General features: G+C 47.1%; 1 protein-coding gene across 12 annotated transcripts in view; it reads right to left on the reverse strand.

The window, feature by feature from the left end:
* The window catches only part of DCAF6 (DDB1 and CUL4 associated factor 6), a 1,246,835-nt gene that overhangs the window by 1,193,457 nt on the left and 31,267 nt on the right, over nucleotides 1–22,111 (reverse strand). For 3 of the 12 annotated variants that reach the window (XM_056557699.1, XM_056557691.1, XM_056557694.1), the window contains exon 1: nucleotides 1,502–1,879. The gene's annotated coding sequence lies outside the window, so the exon portion shown is untranslated. Of the gene's footprint in view, nucleotides 1–1,000; nucleotides 1,062–1,501; nucleotides 1,883–22,111 lie in introns of those variants that run through there. The other 9 variants (XR_008888854.1, XM_056557702.1, XM_056557704.1 and 6 more) reach the window with 6 other exon arrangements.

Below are 22,111 nucleotides of genomic sequence, written 5' to 3' on the forward strand. Positions count from 1 at the left end.
CACACTACATTTTTATTACTGTTGGCAACATTTTTAGGTAATTGGATCGCTAAAGTCCAAAAAAGAATAAAAACCGACTAAAAACGCCAAAGTTAAAACCCACATATTGTTTTTCTTGGCATTTTTTCAGGCCCATAGACTTCTATGGGCATAGACTTCTATGGGCATAGACTTCTATGGGAGAAAAACGCCATGATTTTGACAAAAAAAATAAATAAAAAAAATCGCAAGTGGCTCAACATGCTGCGATTTTCGAAAACCGCCAAGGAGCTGAAAAACGCCAAAAGGATTAAAAAAAAAACGCCAAAGTGAAAAACGCCAAATGGAATAAGATTTTTGCGATTTCTCATTGATTTACAGCTAACATCTGGAAACAGCGTTTATTTGGGCAAAAAAACGCCATGCGGCAGACTTGGCTGTTTTCTTGGAGTCCCCCCCACAAAAAAAAAAAAACAACAAGTAGAAACTTAGGGGGAGATTTATCAAAACCTGTGCAGAGGAAAACTTGCCCAGTTGCCCATAGCAACCAATCAGATCACTGCTTTCATTTTTCACAGGCCTTCATAAAAATGAAAGAAGCAAGCTGATTGGTTGCTATGGGCAACTGGGCAAGTTTTCCTCTGCACAGGTTTTGATAAATCTCCCCCTTAGTCTTATAGTTATTAAAAGCAGAAAATATTCATAAGAAAATGCCTGACTATAAAAATCTACTTCAGCGAATTAGAAACCAACTTTAGCCTAGTTGTGTGGGCATAACCCTCCAGTAGTGTTTAGTCATTGCTAGGATTAGTTAGGAGGATCCTATAATCAGTATATGTATCCACTGGCTCTGAAAGATGACAACAACAATTCTGTAATAAAGCCAAAAGGTGTGTACAACAACCACTAAACCCCCAAAGTACTGCTATGAAAATGTCAAATGTTACAAAGAAACATAAAACCATACAGCCATTATTTACGGGCCAACATTCCTTACTTGGGATCCACAATGTCTACTGACCTATACATATATCCCAATGGCAGTTATAGCTCTATAGCAGCGGTCTTCAAACTGTGGCCCTCCAGATGTTGCAAAACTACAACTCCGGGCATGCTGGGAATTGTAGTTTTGTAACATCTGGAGGGCCACAGTGGTCTTCAAACTGTGGCCCTCCAGATGTTGCAAAACTACAACTCCAGTCTATAGCATCAGACTCACAGACCCCCGTATGGATTTGAACAAACACAGGGGTGCCCAGTGGCAGAGGTTATCCCTCCTTTTTCGTTTCTTCTAAAACCTATCCACAAAGTTTACTGGAGTGAAAACGTCAGTCCTATGCAAACAAATAAAGCTGCAGAGCACTCCGAGACCTGCCATCAACTACTGCAGTGTAAGCTGGCAGTGCCAACCACATTCAGCACGACAAAACAAACGGCATTACCCCGCTTCACGTGACATCGAGAACTATTCCTAGATGTACACAAGACGTAGTCACTTAGTTCTGTAGTCAGCATGGCTTACCCTGACAGACGGTGCCTTCAGCTCCGCAATACCAGCTGTGTCTGGAAAGAACGCAGTCCTGTCTCCTGTCAGACGGCTGTAATCGCTCTTGCACCCCCGGAAAGCCTAGGCCAATAGAAGCTTCACTGAAGGCTCCTGAAGGGACATGTGACGGGCAGGATGCCGGCCATGAACCTACGTGCCAAGTCACTAGATGAACCACCGGCTCCAGAAATAGAACAGCGCCTAGGATGGAAATGAAAGCGCTCGGATTAATACGTCACCGTGACCTGTAATGTGGGCGGAGACACGCTTGAGATGCGCCGCAGTAATTCTGAACTCCTCAGCTCCACAAATAGTCGCCTCTCGCTTTACCCACGATTACTTGCAATCTCTAGAAGTCTTCCCACAGCTTCTGGGACGTGCGGGTGTGTTGCTAGAGTTATTTATTTATTTATTTATTTTTTTTTTGGGGGGGGGGGGGGGGTGATATATTTGTTATGCTATTCAGAGGTTTTTTTTCTTATATTTTTGTCACAGATGTTTGGTGCAGACACTTTTTCTGGGTAGAGAAACTCCAAAAGTGCTCTAGTTTAGAACACTTTCGTTTTTGACTTTTGCAGTGGTTAGCAATTGTGACTACTTAAAAAGTACCTGTCACCAAATAAACATTTCTAAAACTTAGGCTATGTGCCATAACTATTCCTAACACTCATCCCACCTTTAAAAAAAAAATGTCAGAGCTTTAAAGAGCTCTGTATCACACCTTTATTCGTGCTCACAGTGCAATTTCCCAGCAGGAGAAAGTGGGCATTTCACAGCAGGCATGACCTCACTGAAGCCTGCTGAGGGACCACTTCTGCTCTCACATGGTTGCAGAGCTGTTATGAATAGAAGACCTCAGGCTCTGTGCAGCTTTCAGTGAGGCTCTATGCATGTTTCATTTAGGTTCTATGTATGTTTCAGTGAGGTTCTATGCATGTTTCAGTGAGGCTCTGTGCAGCTTTCAGTGAGGCTCTATGCATGTTTCAGTAAGGTTCTATGAATGTTTCAGTGAGGCTCTGTGTAGCTGTCAATCAAGTTCAGTGCAGGAGAAGCAGTTCCTGAGTTTGGTCTCTTGCCAGGCCAGGAGGAGAGCAAACTCACTTTATTCATTGTGCCAGGGAAAAGAACAGAGCAATCTAGTGGCTGTTTTTTCTATTGCATTTCAAACATATTGATGTTGATAATTTAAAAAGTGAGTGAATGGGAAAGTGTCTGCTAATTACACAAGGAACACTATGTTAAAAGTTTTATTTGGTGACAGGTACTCTTTAAGCTGCTTTTACTTAAAGGAAAACTGTCAGCTTGCTCCCCCCGCATTATCCAGCTGTACTGGCTGATCAGTTTGATGCTTACTGTGCGTGGATCCGCCCTGCTGATATCTTTGTTTTTCCCTATATGCGAATTGCCTATATGCTAATTGAGTGTTACTGGCACAGGCAGCGTTAACTGGCACTCTAATGTCACTGCCGCCGGCCACAGTGCCGCCCAGCTCATCAATATTCCTCCCTTCCCTCCGCCTCTCCCTCTTGTCTCCGCTCTCTAATGAAGAGGGAGAGGCGGAGGGATGGGAGGAATATTGATCAGTTGGGCGGTGCTGCGGCCGGCGGCGGTGACATAAGAGTGCCAGTTACCACGCCTGTGCCAGTTAGCACTCAATTATCATATAGGGAAAATGAAGATATCGGCCGGACAGATCTGGGCACAGTAAGCATCATAGTGATCAGCGTCCCCCGCACCCAGTACCCCTGGTTAGTGCGGGGGGGGAGGGGAGCAAGCTGACAGTTTTCCTTTAAGCCTTTAGTTAAGTTAGGATTATTGACAGTGAAGCTTTCTTTTGCCCCAGAGTTATCAAATGCTGTGCAAAATTTTCATAACTCTGGTGCAACTGCACGAAACAAGCACCCAATAAAATGATGGAGCAAAATAACCTACTGGCCACACACGAAAGACATTTCCCTCAACCTACAGCTTTTTAATCACATTCAGAACCTTTGACCAGGGCTGGACTAGCCTACCAGGATGCTGGGAAAATTTCCAGTAGACCGACTACCCAGTGGGCTGGCCTGTGCCTGGAATGTGTCGGAATGTGAGTTTTTATTTTTTTCGTTTTATTTTTACATGAAGCCTACATAGCTAATAAAAAAAGGGGGGGAAGGTTAAGGGGGAAGACTGTCTCCACTACAGTGACCTCCCCGACCTACGATGACCCCGACATACGATAATTTCAACATACCATGGCCTCTCAGAGGCTATCGCATGTTTAACCCCTTAAGGACACATGACGTACTGGAACGTCATGTGTCCACTCCCGATCTATAACGCGGGGCCACGGCGTGGCCCCGCGTCATAGCGGTTCGGGCCCGGCCTCTAACAACGGCCGGGACCCGTGGCTAATAGCGCGCGGCATTGATCGCTGTGCCGCGCGCTATTAACCCTTTAGACGCGGCGTTCAAAGTTGAACGCCGCGTCTAAAGTGAAACCGAAACCATGCCGGCTAGCTCAGTGGGCTGTTCGGGATAGCCGCGGTGAAATCGCGGCATCCCGAACAGCTGACAGGACAGCGGGAGGGCCCCTACCTGCCTCCTCGCTGTCCGATCGCCGAATGACTGCTCAGTGCCTGAGATCCAGGCATGAGCAGTCATGCGGCAGAATCATCGATCACTGGTTTCTTATGAGAAACCAGTGATCAATGTAAAAGATCAGTGTGTGCAGTGTTATAGGTCCCTATGGGACCTATAACACTGCAAAAAAAAAGTGCAAAAAAAAAGTGAATAAACATCATTTAACCCCTTCCCTATTAAAAGTTTGAATCACCCCCCTTTTCCCATAAAAGAAAAAACACAGTGTAAATAAAAATAAACATAAATGGTATCGCCGCGTGCGGAAATGTCCGAATTATAAAAATATATCGTTAATTAAACCGCACGGTCAATGGTGTGCGCGCAAAAAAATTCCAAAGTCCAAAATAGTGCATTTTTGGTCACTTTCTATATCATGAAAAAATGAATAAAAAGCGATCAATAAGTCCTATCAATGCAAAAATGATACCGTTAAAAACTTCAGATCACGGCGCAAAAAATGAGCCCTCATACCGCCCCATACACGGAAAAATAAAAAAGTTATAGGGGTCAGAAGATGACAATTTTAAACGTATAAATTTTTCTGCATGAAGTTATGATTTTTTCCAGAAGTGCGACAAATTCAAACCTGTATAAGTAGGGTATCATTTTAATCATATGGACCTACAGAATAAAGGTAAGGTGTAATTTTTACCGAAAAATGTACTACGTAGAAACGGAAGCCCCCAAAAGTTACAAAATGGCGTTTTTTTTTTCAATTTTGTCTCACAATGATTTTTTTTCCCGTTTCACCGTAGATTTTTGGGCACAATGACTGACGTCATTACAAAGTAGAATTGGTGGTGCAAAAAATAAGCCATCATATGGATTTTTAGGTGCAAAATTGAAAGAGTTATGATTTTTTAAAGGCAAGGAGCAAAAAACGAAAATGCAAAAACGGAAAAACCCCCGGTCCTTAAGGGGTTAAGGCAGTATCAATATACGATGCTTTTGTATGTCGGGGCCATCGCATAAACGGCTATCCGGCAGCGCAGACTACTTTAGCTGCAGCCGGATAGCCATTTACAGTGCCCAGTGTGATCATTCAATAGGAGCGGCTGTCACGATTCGGCTTCCAGGTAGTGGATCCTCTGTGCCAGAGAGGGATTGGCGTGGACCGTGCTAGTGGACCGGTTCTAAGCCACTACTGGTTTTCACCAGAGCCCGCCGCAAAGCGGGATGGTCTTGCTGCGGCGGTAGTGACCAGGTCGTATCCACTAGCAACGGCTCACCTCTCTGGCTGCTGAAGATGGGCGCGGTACAAGGGAGTAGGCAGAAGCAAGGTCAGACGTAGCAGAAGGTCGGGGGCAGGCGGCAAGGTTCGTAGTCAGGATGGGTAGCAGAAGTTCAGGTACACAGGCTTTGGACACACTAAACGCTTTCACTGGCACAAGGCAACAAGATCCGGCAAGGGAGTGCAAGGGAGGAGACTAGATATAGCCAGGGAACAGGTGGGAACCAATTAAGCTAATTGGGCCAGGCACCAATCATTGGTGCACTGGCCCTTTAAATCTCAGAGAGCTGGCGCGCGCGCGCCCTAGAGAGCGGAGCCGCGCGCGCCAGCACATGACAGCAGGGGACCGGGACGGGTAAGTGACCTGGGATGCGACTCGCGAGCGGGCGCGTCCCGCTGTGCGAATCGCATCCCCAACGGCCAAGACAGTGCAGCGCTCCCGGTCAGCAGGACTGACCGGGGCGCTGCAGGGAGAAAGACGCCGTGAGCGCTCCGGGGAGGAGCGGGGACCCGGAGCGCTAGGCGTAACAGTACCCCCCCCCTTAGGTCTCCCCCTCTCTTTGTCCGGTAACTGCCTCCCCTGGGATGAGGACACCTGGAAAGAATGGAAGGTTTCCTCAACGGCAGGCAGTACAGCAGGAGTGGGAATGGGGAGGGAGGGCAGAGGGCGAGGCCTGGTACGGAGCAGTGTGACACCAGGACGGGGACCATGGGGAGGCACAGAGGCTTGCCTGACGGGACTGGGAGGGGGGGAGAGGCACTTCCTGTGGCAGGCAGAGTCCCAGTTCCTGATCTCCCCGGTGGTCCAATCAATGGTGGGGGAATGAAGCCGGAGCCAAGGCAGACCGAGGAGGACCTCAGAGGTACAGTTGGGGAGAATGAAGAATTCAATCCTCTCAAGGTGGGGTCCAATAGACATGAGGAGGGGCTCTGTGCGGTAACGCACGGTGCAGTCCAATCTGGCTCCGTTGACCGCGGATATGTAGAGCGGCTTGACGAGACGGGTCACCGGGATGCTGAATTTATTAACAAACGACTCCAAAATAAAATTTCCAGAGGCACCGGAGTCCAAGCAGGCCACGGCTGAGAGGGAGGAGTTGGCTGAAGAAGAAATCCGCACGGGTACCGTGAGACGTGGATGAGCAGATTTGGAACCAAGAGACGCCACACCCACGTGAGCTGGGTGCGTGCGTGCGTTTCCCAGGCGTGGAGGACGGATAGGGCAATCCACCAAGAAATGCTCGGTACTGGCACAGTAAAGACAGAGATTTTCTTCCCTGCGGCGATTCCTCTCTTCCTGGGTCAGGCGAGACTTATCCACTTGCATGGCCTCCTCGGCGGGAGGCCCAGGCGTAGATTGCAACGGATACTGGGGGAGAGGTGCCCAGAGATCTGAGTCTTTTTCCTGGCGGAGCTCTTGGTGTCGCTCAGAAAAACGCATGTCAATGCGGGTAGCTAGATGAATGAGTTCTTGCAGATTGGCAGGAATCTCTCGTGCGGCCAGCACATCCTTGATGCGACTGGATAGGCCTTTTTTAAAGGTCGCGCAGAGAGCCTCGTTATTCCAGGATAATTCTGAAGCAAGAGTACGGAATTGTACGGCATACTCGCCAACGGAAGAATTACCCTGGACCAGGTTCAACAGGGCAGTCTCGGCAGAAGAAGCTCGGGCTGGCTCCTCGAAGACACTCCGGAGTTCAGTGAAGAAGGACTGGACTGTGGCTGTGGCAGGATCATTGCGGTCCCAGAGCGGTGTGGCCCAAGACAAGGCCTTTCCTGAAAGAAGGCTTACTACGAACGCCACCTTAGACCGTTCTGAAGGAAACAAGTCCGACATCATCTCCATATGCAGGGAACACTGAGACAAAAATCCACGGCAGAGTCTGGAGTCCCCATCAAATTTGTCCGGCAGGGACAAGCGGAGGCTAGGAGCGGCCACTCGCTGTGGAGGAGGTGCAGGAGCTGGCGGAGGAGATGGTTGCTGCTGTAGCAGAGGCAGAAGTTGCTATAACATGGCGGTCAACTGCGACAGCTGCTGTCCTTGTTGGGCAATCTGCTGCGATTGCTGAGCGACCACCGTGGGAAGATCAGCGAGACTTGGCAGCGGCACCTCAGCGGGATCCATGGCCGGATCTACTGTCACGATTCGGCTTCCAGGTAGTGGATCCTCTGTGCCAGAGAGGGATTGGCGTGGACCGTGCTAGTGGACCGGTTCTAAGCCACTACTGGTTTTCACCAGAGCCCGCCGCAAAGCGGGATGGTCTTGCTGCGGCGGTAGTGACCAGGTCGTATCCACTAGCAACGGCTCACCTCTCTGGCTGCTGAAGATGGGCGCGGTACAAGGGAGTAGGCAGAAGCAAGGTCAGACGTAGCAGAAGGTCGGGGGCAGGCGGCAAGGTTCGTAGTCAGGATGGGTAGCAGAAGTTCAGGTACACAGGCTTTGGACACACTAAACGCTTTCACTGGCACAAGGCAACAAGATCCGGCAAGGGAGTGCAAGGGAGGAGACTAGATATAGCCAGGGAACAGGTGGGAACCAATTAAGCTAATTGGGCCAGGCACCAATCATTGGTGCACTGGCCCTTTAAATCTCAGAGAGCTGGCGCGCGCGCGCCCTAGAGAGCGGAGCCGCGCGCGCCAGCACATGACAGCAGGGGACCGGGACGGGTAAGTGACCTGGGATGCGACTCGCGAGCGGGCGCGTCCCGCTGTGCGAATCGCATCCCCAACGGCCAAGACAGTGCAGCGCTCCCGGTCAGCAGGACTGACCGGGGCGCTGCAGGGAGAAAGACGCCGTGAGCGCTCCGGGGAGGAGCGGGGACCCGGAGCGCTAGGCGTAACAGCGGCGTGTGCAGCTATGTGATGACGGCGATGAAGAGCGACGATTCCAGGCAGCAGAGACGGTCCGGAGTGGCGGGACACCCCGGGGACGCGGCGACAGCGATGGAGGCGACATTCAGGGCAGCAAAGATGGTCCGGAGCGGCGGGGACAGGTGAGTATAACTTCCTTATACTTTTCATTGCACGGATCCCTCAACATACGATGGTTTCAACTAGCGATGGTTCATTTGGAACGAATTACCATTGTATGTTGAGGGACCTCTGTACTACCTAAAGGTGACTGCTGCTGTTACTACCTAAAAGGGGCTGCTGTTATCATTATTATTATTATCTAAAGGGGACTGATGCTGTTACTACTTAAAGGGGCTGCTGTTATTACTACCTAAAGGGGAGCTGTTACTATTATATGTGGGGGCTGCTACTATAAATGACTAAAGGGGGCTGCTGATCCTACTACTACTACCTAAAAGGTGGTGCTGCTGCTCCTACTACTGCCTAATGGGGGGCTGCTCCTACTGCTGCCTATATGGGGCTGCTTCTGCTACTACTACTACCTAAAGGGGGATGCAACTACCTAAAGGGGACTGCTGCTACTACTACAATCTAAAGATGGGATGCTACTACCACTACCTAAAGGGGCACTGTTGCTTCTACTGCCTAAAGGGGGCTGCTACTACTTCTACTATTACCTAAAGTGGGCTTCACTACTACTACTACTACTACCTAAATGGGGCTGCTGCTACTACTACTACCTAAAGGGGGCTACTTATGGGGGTCTGCAACTGTATACAGAGAGGTTACTATCTACAATGGGACCTACCTACAGGGAATAACCCCTAGGACTGCTACTGCCTACAGGGAGTAACTACCTACAAGGGAAAGCTATGGTGGGGCAAAAAAGTATTTAGTCAGCCACCAATTGTGCAAGTTCTCCCACTTAAAAAATGAGAGGGGCTTGTAATTTTCATCATAAATATACCTCAACATAACGAGAGAGAAAAAATCCATAAAATCACATTGTTTGATTTTTAACCTGTTGGGGACGGAGAGCGTACAGGTACACCCTCGCATCCTGGTATTTAACCCCTTAAGGACTCAGCCCATTTTGGCCTTAAGGACTCAGACAATTACATTTTTACCTTTTCATTTTTTCCTTGTTTTTTGCGCGACCAGTTTTCCTTTGTAATGGCATAACTCATTATATCATAAAATGTATGGCGCAACCAAAAAACACTATTTTTGTGGGGAAATTAAAACGAAAAACGCAATTTTGCTAATTTTGGAAGGTTTCGTTTTCACGCCGTACAATTTATGGTAAAAATGACGTGTGTTCTTTATTCTGAGGGTCAATACGATTAAAATGATACCCATTATTACATACTTTTCTATTATTGTTGCGCTTAAAAAAAATCACAAACTTTTTAACCAAATTAGTACGTTTATAATCCTTTTATTTTGATGACCTCTAACTTTTTTATTTTTCCGTATAAGCGGCGGTATGGGGGCTCATTTTTTGCGCCATGATCTGTACTTTTTTTTGATACCACATTTGCATATAAAAAAATTGTAATACATTTTTTATAATTTTTTTTAAATAAAATGTATTAAAAAAGTAGGAATTTTGGACTTTTTTTTATTTTTTCGTTCACGCCGTTCACCGTACGGGATCATTAACATTTTATTTTAATAGTTCGGACATTTACGCACGCGGCGATACCAAATATGTCTATGTCTTTTTGGGGGTAAAATAGGAAAAAACTGACGTTTTACTTTTTTATTGGGGGAGGGGATTTTTCACTTTTTTTTACTTTTACTTTTAAATTTTTTGACATTTTTTTTTACACTTGATTAGTCATAGCAATACCATGATTGCTAATACTGATCTGTTCTATGTATAGTAGGGGTGTGAATCGCCAATAATTTGGCGATTCGATTCGAATCGCGATACCAGGGTGGCGATTCGATATATCGCAATATATTGCGATACTGTCATGTTGGCGATATATATCGCGATATTCCCTATTAAAAGCTTGGGAAAACTTATTCTAGCTGAGAAAGAACAAGATCCCGCGAGAGTTGTCCTGTGAGTGCGTACGTTCTCCTTCCTGTTTGTTCTGAGTCTGTAGTCTCGCGGTAGCAGCCTGCGAGTGGGACAGAGCTGATAACAGGTACACTGCCAACTAGTGGTCAGGAGTTTTTAAGTGTTATAAAAAAAATAAGACAGACAAATAGGACTGTGACTCAGTAAATGAAATACAGTAAATGTTAATTATAATAATTTATAAAAAAAAAATCGATTCTCAGAATTTTAAAATCGATTCAGTATCGCGGAACAAAAAATCGTGATAATCGCGCAAATCGATTTTTTCTTACATCCCTAATGTATAGGACATAGAACAGATCAGTATTATCGGTCATCTTCTGCTCTGGTCTGCTCGATCACAGACCATAGCAGGAGACGCCGGGAGCCGGACGGAGGAAGGAGAGGGGAACTCCGTGCGGCGTTCTGAATGATCGGATCCCCGCAGCAGCGCTGCGGGAGATCAGATCATTCATTCAAATCGCGCACTGCCGCAGATGCCGGGATCTGTATTGATCCCGGCACCTGAGGGGTTAATGGCGGACGCCCGCGAGATTGCCGGCGGGTCCCTGGCTGCGATCAGCAGCCGGGATCAGCCGCGCATGACACGGGCATCGCTCCGATGCCCGCGGTTATGCACAGGACGTAAATGTACATCCTGGTGCGTTAAGTACCACCACACCAGGACGTACATTTACGTCCTGCGTCCTTAAGGGGTTAAGGAAAGCGGGCGTTCCTGTACGCCCTCCATATTTCCGATCACCACCGCTCGTCAGGCGGTGGTCGGACCAGGATGACTGCTGATATCTATCAGCAGGCATCCCGTGGCAATGCTTAGGGGGGTCCTTACACCCATGTTGCCCAGGTCAATTCAGAGGCTGCAATGAAGATCGCTGGTAAGTGATCTTCACTGTGGCCTTCTAAAAGTTGCAAAACTACACTACAACTCCCAGCATGCCCAGACAGTTTGGAGACCACTGTGTAGTAGTCTCCAAACTGTGGTCCTCCAGATGTTGCAAAACTACATCTTTCAGCATGAACTGACAGTCTGGGCATGCTTGGAGTTGTAGTTTTGCAACTTCTGGAGGGCTACAGTTTGGAGACCACTATTTAGCGGTCTCCAAACTGTTCTTCCCCAGTTGTTGCATAACTACAACTCCTAGCATGCCTTTTCGGCTGTCAGTGCATGCTGGGAGTTGTAGTTTTGCAACAGCTGGAGGCACACTGTTGGGAAACACTGAGCTAGAGTCTGTTTCCTAACTCATGAAAGTCACAAAAGAAGAAAAAAAACTGTCTTGGGAGGCGCTGCTCATTGAGGTCACAAATTGCAGAGACTCAGGCCAGCACAGGACAAGTACATTTATTGACAAAAAGGACAACACGCTTCGGCACATACAGAGTGCCTTCCTTAGGTCCAAACAAATACAGCACTCTTCATTTAATGATGGGTACAAGAGATACTGGAGAGGATCCTGTGTGATGCGGCTCTAGCGTTGGTCTGACCTGTGTTTCTGTGATATGCGTTTCCTAACTCAGTGATTTCAAAGCGTGTACATCCAGCTGTTGCAAAACTACAACTCCCAGAATGTACTGACAGACCATACATGCTGAAAGTTGTAGTTTTGCAATAGCTGGAGGCACACGGGTTGGAATCACTGAGCTAGAGTCTTTTTCCTAACTCAGTGGTTCCCCACTAGTGTGCCTACAGCTGTTGCAAAACTACAACTCCCAGCACATACGGTCTGTCTGCATTCTGGGAGTTGTAGTTTTGCAACAGCTGAAAGTTTTTGGCACCCCCCCCCCCCCCATGTGAATGTACAGGGTACACAGGGGCGGGGGTTTACAGTGGGTTTCCTTCTTACAAGTTTGAGCTGTGGCAAATTTTCCGCCGCAGCTCAAACTCCCAGCAGAAAACTCACTGTGAACCCCCACCCGTGTGAATGTACCCTAAAAACACTACACTAAAAAAAAAATTTAAAGTAAAACACTACATATACACCCTTACATGTTCCCCCCTATAAAAAATGAAAAACGTCTCATACGGCAGTGTTTCCTAAACGGAGACTCCAGCTGTTGCAAAACAACAACTCCCGGTATTGCCGGACAGCCATTGACTGTCCTGGCACGCTGGGAGTTTTGCAACAGCTGGAGGCACCCTCTTTGGGAAACACTGCCGTAGGGTTTTGGTGGAGACAAGCCCCATCCATGTATACGGGTCCGCCCCTATTGCAAATTCCTAATTTAGATCTCAAATGCGCATGGGGCTCTCTCAGTTCAGAGCCCTGTCGTATTTCAAGGCAACAGTTAAGTGACACATTTTGGGGGGATTTTTCTCCTTTTACCCCTTATGAAAAGGAAAAGTTAGGGGGCTACACCAGCATGTTAGTTTAACCCCTTAAGGACACATGACGTTCTCATACGTCTCCATTTCCGAGTCCTTAAGGACACATGACGTATGAGAACGTCATGTGTTTTACCGCCCCCCCCCGCAACCATCTGGAGCGGAGCCGGTGCCCGATGCCTGCTGAAATCGTTCAGCAGGCATCGGGGCATATCGCCCAGGGGGGTCATGATGACCCCCCATGTCGGCGATGGCCGCAGATCGCTGGACAATTCAATCCAGCGATCTGCGGCGGATTCCGGGTCAATCGGGTCTCCAGTGACCCGGTGACCCGGAATTATTGGCTGATCGGGGCCGTCAGAGATGGCCCCGAACAGCCAGACCCAGCAGGGGTGAGGTGGCACTGGTGCCACCTCACGATCGCCCTGATTCGTCGGCCGGATTACCGGCCGACCAATCAGGGCGCCTGCTGCGGGTGTCACTCCCGCAACCCGCTCCGCCCCTCTTCCGGAGGACGTGAGCGGGTGCGGGACGTGCACCCCGGGTGCTGGGGACCCCGATCCCCGGCGTCAATGTTGGGATCGGGGCCCCAGGAGCAGCGGCGGCGGCGGCGACGACGAGGGACTGACGAGGCACCGCGATCAGTGCTGCGCGCTATTAGCCACGGGTCCCGGCCGTTGTTAGAGGCCAGGCCCGACCCACTATGACGCGTCGCCACGCCGTAGTCCCACGTTATAGAACGGGAGCGGACTCTTGACGTACCGGTACGTCATGGGTCCATAAGAGGTTAACCTCTTAAGGACCCTTGACGTACGCGTACGTCATGACACCCTGGTACTTAAGGACCCATGACGTACGCGTACGTCATGGAGAATTCCAGTCCCCGCCGCACGCCGGGCAGGGATCGGACCGGGATGCCTGCTGAAATCATTCAGCAGGCATCCCGTGCAAACGCCCAGGGGGGTCATCAGACCCCCCCATGTCGGCGATCGCGGCATATTGCAAGTGAATTCACACTTTAGATTTGCACAATTCCAGGTCATTACGGGTCTATGGTGACCCGGTGACCTGGAATATACGGGGGATCGTGGTTGTCCAAGACACCGACGATCCCCCTGAAGGGATAGGAGTGAGGTGGCAGGGGTGCCACCCCTCCTATCCCTGCTATTGGTCGCATAGACACGACACCCGAAGGTCGCATACAGATCTGCGGAGGCTGCGGGCGATGGTGATCAGCGGGCGGCGATGTCATGCGGCAGGCTCCCTGGATCCAACGGAAGCAGGTGAGTTGCCTAGCAACATCAGTGTCTGTTAACAGTAGCCCTCCAGATGTTGCAAAATTACAACTACCAGCATGCCCAGACAGCTGTTTGCTGTCTGGGTATGCTGGGATTTGTAGTTTTGCAACATCTGGAGGGCCACAGTTTGGAGATCACTGTGCAGTGGACTCTAAACTGTAGCCCTCCAGATGTTGCAAAGCTGCAAATTCCAGCATGCCCAAACATCAAACAGCTGTCTCGGCATGCTGGGAGTTTTAGTTGCGCACCTCCAGCTGTTGCATAACTACATCTCCCAGCATGCCCTTCGCCGATCAGTACATGCTGGGATTTGTAGTTTTGCAACAGCTGGAGACACACTGGTTGGAAAATACTGAGTTAGGTAACAGAACCTAACTGAGGTTTTCCAACCAGTGTGCCTCCAGCTGTTGTAAAAGTACAACTACCAGCATACACGGTCTGTCAGTACATGCTTTGAGTTGTAATTTTGAAACAGCTGGATGTTTGCCCCCCCATGTGAATGTACATGGTACATTCACACGGGCAGGTTTACAGCAAGTTTCCTGCTTGAAGTTTGAGCTGCGGGAAATTCACCGTAACCTGCCAGTGCGAATTTACCCTAAAAACACTACACTACACTACTGCATAATAAATAGTAAAACACTTCATATACACCCCTTTACACTATCCCCCCCCCCCCCCCGCCCAATAAAAATGAAAAAACTTATTGTATGGCAGTGTTGCAAAACAACAACTCCCAGTATTTCCGGACAGCCACTGGAGGCACCCTGTTTGGGAATCACTGACGTAGAATACCCCTATGTCCACCCCTATGCAATCCCTAATTTAGTCCTCAAATGCTCATGGAGCTCTCTCACTTCAGAGCCCTGTCGTATTTCAAGGAAACAGTTAAGGGCCACATATGGGGTATTTCTGTACTCGGGAGAAATTGCACTGCAAATTTTGTGGGGCTTTTTCTCCTTTTACCCCTTATGAAAGGAAAAGTTGAGCTCTACACCAGCTTGTAAAAAAAATATATATTTACACTAACATCCTGGTGGTGCCCCATACTCTTTATTTTCACAAGCGTTAAAAGGAAAAAAAGACCTCCAAAATTTGTAACGCAATTTCTCCTGAGTACGGAAATACCCCATATGTGGGCGTAAAATGCTCTGCGGGCGCACAACAAGGCTCAGGAGTGAGAGTGCACTATGTACATTTGAGGCCTATATCGGTGATTTGCACAGGGGTGGCTGATTTTACAGCGGTTCTGACATAAACGCAAAAAAAAAGAAATACCCACATGTGACCCCATTTTGGAAAATAGGAAAAAAGCCCCTCAAAATTTGTATCCCATTTCTTCTGAGTAAGAACATACCCCATGTGTGGATGTAAAGTGCTCTGCGGGTGCACTACAATGCTCAGAAGAGAATGAGCGCTATTGGGCTTTTGAAGAGAAAATTTGTCCGGAATTGGAGGCCACGTGTGTTTACAAAGCCCCCATAGTGCTAGAACAATGGACCCCCCCCCCCACATATGACCCCATTTTGGAAACTACACCCCTCACGTAATGTAATAAGGGGTACAGTGGGCATTTACGCCCACAGGTGTCTGACAGATTTTTGGAACAGTGGTCCGTGAAAATTTTATTTTTCATTTGCACAGCCCACTGTTCCAAAGATCTGTCAAACGCCAGTGGGGTGTAAATACTCACTGCACCCCTTAATAAATTCTGTGAGGGGTGTAGTTTCCAAAATAGGGTCACATGTGGGGGGGGGGTCCACTGTTCTGGCAGCAAGGGGGACTTTGTAAACGCAAACAATTTTTTTTTCCAAAAGCTCAATGGCGCTCCTTCTCTTTTGAGCATTGTAGTGCACCAGCAGAGCACTTGATGTCCACACATGGGGTATTTCCATACTCATGGGGTTTTCATGGGGTTACAAATTTTGGGGGGCATTTTGTCCTATTATCCCTTGTAAAAAAAAAAATTATTTGAGGGAAAACTAGCATTTTAGTGAAAAAAATTATAATTTACACATCCAACTTTAATGAAAAGTCGTCAAACACCTCTGGAGTGTTAAGGCTCACTGTTAAGGCTCACTGGACCCCTTGTTACGTTTTTTTGCTGTCCTGGCACCATAGGGGCTTCCTAAATGGGACGTGCCCCCCAAAAACCATTTCAGCAAAATTTGCTTTTCAAAAGCCAAATGTGACTCCTCTTCTGAGCATTGTAGTTCGTCAGCAAAGCACTTGACGTCCTAACATGGGGTATTTCCATACTCAAAAGAGATGGGGTGACAAATTTTGGGGGGCATTTTGTCCTATTATCCCTTGTAAAAATGTAAAATTTGAGGGAAAACTAGCATTTTAATGAAAAAAAAAAAATCATTTACACATCCAACTTTAACGAAAAGTCGTCAAACACCTGTGGGGTGTTAAGGCTCACTGGACCCCTTGTTACGTGCCTTGAGGGGTGTAGTTTCCAAAATAGTATGCCATGTGTTTTTTTTTTGCTGTTCTGGCACCATAGGGGCTTCCTAAATGTGACATGCCCCCCAAAAACATTTCAGAAAAACTCACTCTCCAAAATCCCACTGTCGCTCCTTCCCTTCTGAGCCCCCTACTGCGCCCGCCGAACACTTGACATACACATGAGGTATTTTCTTATTCGAGAGAAATTGGGTTACACATTTTAAGATGATTTATCTCCTTTTACTCCTTGTAAAAATTCAATAACTGGGTCTACAAGAACATGCCAGTGTAAAAAATGAAGGTTTTGAATTTTCGGCTTCAATTTGCTGCTATTCTTGTGAAACACCTAAAGGGTTAACAAACCTTTTGAATGTCATTTTGAATACTTTGAATGGTGCAGTTTTTATAACGGGGTCATTTAAGGGGAATTTCTAATATGAAGGTCCTTCAAATCAACTTCAAACCTGAACTGGTGCCTGAAAAATTTAGATTTAGAAAATTTTGTGAAAAATTGTAAAATTGCTACTATACTTTGAAGCCCACTGATGTCTTCCAAAAGTAAAAACATGTAACCTTTATGATGGAAACATAAAGTAGACATATTGTACCGCGTTTCCCCGAAAATACACCCTACCCCGAAAAAAACTTTAACTTCCCTTCGTCCTCCATTCCCCCGTTGCTAAGGAACCGGCCTTACTGTCCTCCGCTGTTCTCGCTGCGGTCCTGGGGATGGGAACGTCATAGAGCCTTCAGCCTATCACTGGCCGCAGCGATGTCCCGCCTCGGCCGATGATAGGCTGAGCCCACTGTGATGTAAGAAGCCAGCCTGCTTCTTACATGACAGTCGGCTCAGTCTATCATCCGCCGAGGCGGGACATCGGGACTTTACCTTCTTTTCCCATGTGCACAAGATATACACCAGAATAGATTACGCCCTCGCTTCACGCTCTCTCCTACCATTGGTTTCAAAGACCCAAATTATGCCCATAGAATGGTCGGACCATTCCCCCATAAGCGTAACCATTAAACAGTCTTATAGCCTTCGCCCGACCTATATTTGGAGACTTAATCCACTAATCCTCCATAATCCTGAATACTCTGAAGCAACCAAATTAGCGGTTGATGCCTATTTCCGCGTTAATGATACTGGTGATGTTACAGACCCCATGCTTTGGTGCGCGTTTAAGGCTACAATTAGGGGCCACTTTATTAGTCAAACGGCCTATGACAAGAAGGTCCGTCAGACTAAGATACTAGAACTCCCAACAGCGCCTTGCAGATTTACATAGGCGCAAAAAGACCTCGTACTCTCCAACACTAGTGGAGGAAATTTCACAGGTTAGTGCTAGCCTACACTCCCTCTCTTTACACAGCTATGAGATGGTGCTGAGGAGGTTCAAAATGACATGGTATTGGCAGGGTAATAGACCTGGCTCTGTACTAGCTAAATAACTTAAAAAGCGTCAGGATAAGGGGAGAATTCCCTTCCTTACTAAATGTGATGGTTCTAGAGTTACTGACCCTCAAAGCATAGCCAATTGTTTTGCAAATTTCTATAGCAACTTATACAACCTTCAAAATGACATTGCTACTCCACAGCCTGATGAAGCGGTTATATCTTCCTTTCTGTCCTCTATATCTCTCCCCTCTCTGTCCTCGGACCAAGCATCTGATCTTTGCTCTCCCTTCACCACAGAGGAAATTCTTGAATGTGTGCGTTCCCTCAAGCCCTCGAAGTCACCTGGTCCTGACGACATTACAAATGAATTCTATAAGCGATTTGGTCCTTCAGTAGCCCCTTTCTTAACCAGAGCCTTCAACCATATTAACGGTGTGCCTCCTAAAGAGATGTTGGATGCTCTGGTTGCTACCATACCTAAACCTGGTAAACCATTGGACTGTACCCTAAACTACAGGCCAATATCTCTCCTAAATAGTGATATTAAATGGTATGCCCTGGCTCTGGCTGCTAGGTTAAATACGGTTTTGCCAGACCTAATTCACAGGGACCAGGTTGGCTTCGTCAAGGGCCGCCAGATGGTAGATGGTACGAGACGCTTTCTCGAAATCATTACAAAAGCGCACTCCGGTCGGACGCCTTCTCTCCTGCTGTCCCTTGACGCGGAGAAGGTGTTCGACCAGGTGCATTGGGGATACTTGCGGAGTGTGGTGCGTAAGTTTGGCTTCCCCCACCCTTTAGAATCTGCCATTATGGCCCTATATACGCTCCCATCTGCTAGAATTTACACCATGAGTATCCTTTCTAATAGTTTCTCACTTAGCAATGGGACCAGACAGGGGTGCCCCCTATCCCCTCTTATATTTACCTTAGTTATGGAGCAGCTTGCTCAATCCATCAGGGACTCCCCAGACATTACGGGCATTCAAATAGGAAATGTAGACCAAAGAATCGGCTTATTTGCGGACGACGTTATCATCAGTCTCTCTAATCCCCAGAGCTCCTTAGGCCCAGTGATGGACATTATTGATGCCTTTGGCCGAGTTAGCTTTTACAAGATTAACCCCACAAAGTTGTGTATCCTGCCATTGCACATACCCATTGAGCAACAGAGATGGTTACAAGCTAGATATGCCTTTAACCCCTTAAGGACCAGGCCATTTTACACCTTAAGGACCAGAGCGTTTTTTGCAATTCTGACCACTGTCACTTTAAACATTAATAACTCTGGAATGCTTTTAGTTATCATTCTGATTCCGAGATTGTTTTTTCGTGACATATTCTACTTTAACTTAGTGATAAAATTTTATGGTAACTTGTATCCTTTCTTGGTGAAAAATCCCAAAATTTGATGAAAAAAATGAAAATTTTGCATTTTTCTAACTTTGAAGCTCTCTGCTTGTAAGGAAAATGGATATTCAAAATAAAACATTTTTGGGTTCACATATACAATATGTCTACTTTATGTTTGCATCATAAAATTTATGAGTTTTTACTTTTGGAAGACACCAGAGGGCTTCAAAGTTCAGCAGCAATTTGGAAATTTTTCACAAAATTTTCAAACTCGCTATTTTTCATGGACCAGTTCAGGTTTGAAGTGGATTTGAAGGGTCTTCATATTAGAAATACCCCATAAATGACCCCATTATAAAAACTACACCCCCAAAGTATTCAAAATGACATTCAATAAGTGTATTAACCCTTTAGGTGTTTCACAGGAATAGCAGAAAAGTGAAGGAGAAAATTCACAATCTTCATTTTTTACACTCGCATGTTCTTGTAGACCCAATTTTTGAATTTTTGCAAGGGGTAAAAAGGAGAAAATTTTTACTTGTATTTGAAACCCAATTTCTCTCGAGTAAGCACATACCTCATATGTCTATGTTAATTGTTCGGCGGGCGCAGTAGAGGGCTCAGAAGGGAAGGAGCGTCAAATGGTTTTTGGGGGGCATGTCACCTTTAGGAAGCCCCTATGGTGCCAGAACAGCAAAAAAAAAAACACATGGCATACCATTTTGGAAACTAGACCCCTCAGGGAACGTAACAAGGGGTAAAGTGAACCTTAATACCCCACAGGTGATTCACGACTTTTGCATATGTAAAAAAAAAAAAAAAAATGTTTTACCTAAAATGCTTGGTTTCCCAAAAATGTTACATTTTTAAAAAGGATAATAGCAGAAAATACCCGCCAAAATTTGAAGCCCAATTTCTCCCGATTCAGAAAACACCCCAAATGGGGGTGAAAAGTGCTCTGCTGGCGCACTACAGGTCTCAGAAGAGAAGGAGTCACATTTGGCTTTTTGAAAGCAAATTTTGCTCTGGGGGCATGCCGCATTTAGGAAGCCCCTATGGTGCCAGAACCGCAAAAAAAAAACACATGGCATACCATTTTGGAAACCAGACCCCTCGGGGAACGTAAAGAGGGGTAAAGTGAACCTTAATACCCTACAGGTGTTTCACGACTTTTGCATATGTTTAAAAAAATTTTTTTTTTTACCTAAAATGCTTGGTTTCCCAAAATTTTTACATTTTTAAAAAGGGTAATAGCAGAAAATACCCCCCCAAATTTGAAGCCCAATTTCTCCCAATTCAGAAAACACCCCATATGGAGGTGAGAAGTGCTCTGCTGGCGCACTACAGGTTTCAGAAGAGAAGGAGTCACATTTGGCTTTTTGAAAGCAAATTTTGCTCTGGGGGCATGCCACATTTAGGAAGCCCCTATGGTGCCAGGACAGCAAAAAAAAAAAAACACATGGCATACCATTTTGGAAACTAGACCCCTCGGGGAACGTAACAAGGGGTAATGTGAACCTTAATACCCCACAAGTGATTCACAACTTTTGCATATGTAAAAAAAAAAAAAAATTTTTACCTAAAATGTTGGTTTCCCAAAAATTTTAGATTTTTAAAAAGGGTAATAGCAGAAAATACCCCCCATATTTGTAACACAATTTCTCCCGAGTACGGCGATACCCCATATGTGGCCCTAAACTGTTGCCTTGAAATACGACAGGGCTCCAAAGTGAGAGCGCCATGCGCATTTGAGGCCTGAATTAGGGACTTGCATAGGGGTGGACATAGGGGTATTCTACGCCAGTGATTCCCAAACAGGGTGCCTCCAGCTGTTGTAAAAGTCCCAGCATGCCTGGACAGTCAGTGGCTGTCTGGTAATACTGGGAGTAGTAGTTTTGCAACAGCTGGAGGCTCCGTTTTGGAAACAGTGGCGTACCAGACGTTTTTCATTTCTATTGGGGGAGGGGAGGGGGGCTGTGTAGGGGTATGTGTATATGTAGTGTTTTTTTACTTTTTATTTTATTGTGTGTTAGTGTAGTGTAGTGTTTTTAGGGTACAGTCACAGGGGCGGGGGGTTCACAATAGTTTCTCGCTGGCAGCTTGAGCTGCAGCAGAAAATTTGCTGCAGCTCAAACTTGCAGCCGGATACTTACTGTAATCCTCCGCCCATGTGAGTGTACCCTGTACATTCACATTGGGGGGGGGGGACATCCAGCTGTTGCAAAACTACAACTCCCAGCATGTACGGTCTATCAGTGCATGCTGGGAGTTGTAGTTTTGCAACAGCTGGAGACACACAGGTTGTGAAACACCGAGTTTGGCAACAAACTCAGTGTTTTGCAACCAGTGTGCCTTCAGCTGTTGCAAAAGCTACAACCCCCAGCATGTACGGACAGCGGAAGGGCATGCTGGGTGTTGTAGTTATGCAACAGCGGGAGGCATACTACTTTGGCTGGGGATGCTGGGGATTGTAGTTATGCAACAGCTGGAGACACACTGGTTTGCTACTTAACTCAGTGTGCCTTCAGCTGTTGCAAAACTACAACTCTCAGCAGTCACCGACAGCCAACGGGCATGCTGGGAGTTGTAGTTTTGCAACCAGCAGATGCACCACTACAACTCCCAGCATGCACTTAAGCTGTTTGTGCAAGCTGGGAGTTGTAGTTACACAACAGCTGAAGGTACACTTTTCCATAGAAAGAATGTGCCTCCAGCTGTTGCAAAACCATAAGTCCCAGCATGCCCATAAGTGCATGCTGGGAGTTGTGGTGGTCTGCCTCCTCCTGTTGCATAACTACAGCTCCCAGCATGCCCTTTTGTCACTCACCTCCTGCTGCTGCTTGATCGCCGCACACAGGTCAGTCCCGCCGCCGCCGCCGTCGCTCCTGGGGCCCCGATCCCAACATTAACGCCGGGGATCGGGGTCCCCAGCACCAGGGGTGCACGTCCCGCACCCGCTCACGTCCTCCGG

This window comes from Hyla sarda, chromosome 2 (assembly GCF_029499605.1).
Source record: "Hyla sarda isolate aHylSar1 chromosome 2, aHylSar1.hap1, whole genome shotgun sequence".
NCBI classification, from domain to species: Eukaryota; Metazoa; Chordata; class Amphibia; order Anura; family Hylidae; genus Hyla; species Hyla sarda.